The following is a 2,835-nucleotide window of genomic DNA, read 5'->3' as shown; positions in this document are numbered from 1 at the left end:
CCTTTGCCATGGCATTAAAAAATACAAACTGCCATCTTAATCAATGTTTTCTGACATCTGTGTCCACTGACCGCTCCATGTCGCTCTATGTATGGGGTTTGTTTGCCTCACAGCACTTTTCATTTTCCAGCTGTGATTGTCACACATTGGTGATCCCGTCAGCTTACGATGTGCTGATAAGACAGATTTGAGAGAGATATCAGCCCTCGGACAGCGATCCACACAGCAGCTAGAGAGGCCTCACCCCTGTCACCTCGGAAAAGCTGGACTTGCAGAGGCATCATAGGTGGCATAAGCTCCATGTTGAAAATATGCTCAGATGTGCCAGATTTCCTCATTCCATGACAGAAGACACAAAAACAACAAGTGAACACAGGTCTTTGGGGTGTAATTGCATTCAGTTCTGTACCGGGCTATGTACAGTATGAAGCAATTGTGTTTCAAAACAAAACACTGTTATTGCATTATTGTGCGCAGACTGCTGTCCTCAGAGATGATACAGCAGCTTACAGTAAATTAGTTAGAAAGACCATGGTGGGAAGATGTGTCCGCTGTGTGTAAAACACTAGCCATTTTTGCTTCAGTAATTAATCTTCTAGGAATTTATTTACTAGTTATTTTCAGGCCTCTCATTATCTTGCCAGACCAAGGTCACACTAACGAACTGCTAAGTGACTCTCCGTTGGTCCCTCCACTTAACAGTCAACTTATCATGGGTTTCCATTTCCTAATTATGGTTACCATTAGTGTTCACACAACCGAGCATTAATCGGGTGGGCAGAGTTTTATTCTATTGATTGTGTAGCTTCTTCTGGCATTCATCAATGTTCCTGGTGTGATTTTAAAAGCCGAACACACTTAAACATGTTGACATAAAAATAGTAATGAGGAATGTTTTCAGTGAAAAGATTTTGTTATATTATAATTTCTAAAGTTTAGACCGCCACAACATTACCTTACATACGCTCTTACTCCATAACTGCTCTGAAATGAGAGTGCTGGTGTGTTGTCAATTCACTTTGGTCTTGCTGATTACTTCAGTGTACAAACTAGAAGCACTTTCATAAATAAAACTTCAAATTCAAGCTGTCCTGCATTTAACAAGTGCCATAAAAGCACATGCAAAAAGATTTCCTATTTTGATGTAAGACCCATCCCCTTAATTATTTGTACTATTTTGTATTTAATACTATTTCATTATTTGTATAAATGATTTGACTTACATTTGTGTTTACATTTTTCTTTACAAATAAACGTATCCAATAAAATGATCTCTGCGCTATATAAATACAGTCCATTTACCATTTACCATCTTTAAAAAAAAAAAACCTAAGTGTGGGTCTCTTTGAATTCAGACAAGTACCAGCTTCTTTAAATGAAAAAGAGCGAGATTAAAATTCACTACATGACTGCATACTGGGCTGTGAACTCTGTCAAAATGCTTCTGAGTGCACATCAGTAATGTGACTGAGATGATCCAGTGTGAGCTGATCCAGCGTACTCACTGTCAGAGATTTGCTACTGACAGCAACGGAGAGTCAGCAGAACTAGATCTCTATCAGAGAACCTTGGAGTCTTAGTAGAGGACCCCAAATTCGTTCATAAAAATCAGGGTATTGCAGTAAATAAAATAAAATTAAAAACAAAAAACAAAACTGCTTGTAAATTGTTCTGAGAAGTGATCTTACATGGTGTTCACAGACACTGTTTGTGCAAGCTATGTAAAAAAAAAAAAAAAGTATAATAGTACTTGAATTTACAGTAGCTTGTACAATACTTTTATGAGTAACCTAGCATGAAATTAGATGCTACTCAATCCCTAAAACTGTATTATTGAGTTTCATCTGTGCAATCATGTCTCTCACAAGGCCCTGATGCCAGTGGACCAGATGTGATAGGAATGTAACTGATACGGCATGAGACTGCAGACAGATTAACAAATTTAATCAAGATAATCAAATAATGTAAAATAAACCCAGTGCTGTTAAGCTGTATGCATCAGTGTGGAGTGCTGGTAGACAGGGAACTTCTTTTCAATGTTGTTCTCACCTTTAACTCTGTCCGTCTGCCAACATCCCTCGCCTGCTTATATTCTGTTTAGTTTCATTAGTATGCTGGGTCATGTACCTCTCCCCCTCTCCACCATCTGCCATAACGTCCCATTTTCAAACTGGAAGAGCAGAGCAGTTGTATTTGTCCTCACAATTGGTCACTTCCCTGTTGTGAGATGGGAGGGGTAAACTGCCCAGGATGGAGGGAGGGATTAAGGGTGAATGGGTGCAGATTGATGCATGAATATCCATATTATGCTAATGAACTGCAACAACCCCTTTCATATGTTCTACAGAATGAATTGTGGTTAGTGCTAATGGCTAAATTTTGCATAGGGTAATGGAAAAATCCAAAAGAGTAGCAGCAATCCAACACTATGGATCAGACTGTAGGTTCATAGGGAGTGACTATTTATTTATAATGCTGATGCAAGTAACTTCATTATTATTCAAGCATCTTGGGAACTACATACCTCTTGAGAATACATTTGATGATTCAGTGGCCTCATTACGATAGGTAATCAAAATTATGTATGAAAATAATGTGGCACCATAGACCTCATAATAGTAGTGTTCGGTTTAGTGTTTCTCTAACTTCTGGGCTGGTATTTATCAAGTGTCTCCAAGTAGAAAATCACTCCTAACCGGCCAAAAATTCTCATGATGACTAATTTTTGGTCCTACTTTTTGAAGTAGAAGTGGAAGCAATTCATCAACATTCCTATCTTAGGAAATCACTCCTATCTCCAACCAAATGTAGGACAGCTCCAGGTGTGTCCTAACT

This window comes from Monopterus albus, unplaced genomic scaffold (genome assembly GCF_001952655.1).
Source record: "Monopterus albus unplaced genomic scaffold, M_albus_1.0 scaffold3.1, whole genome shotgun sequence".
NCBI classification, from domain to species: Eukaryota; Metazoa; Chordata; class Actinopteri; order Synbranchiformes; family Synbranchidae; genus Monopterus; species Monopterus albus.
Note: the sequence above shows the minus strand (reverse complement) of the source record.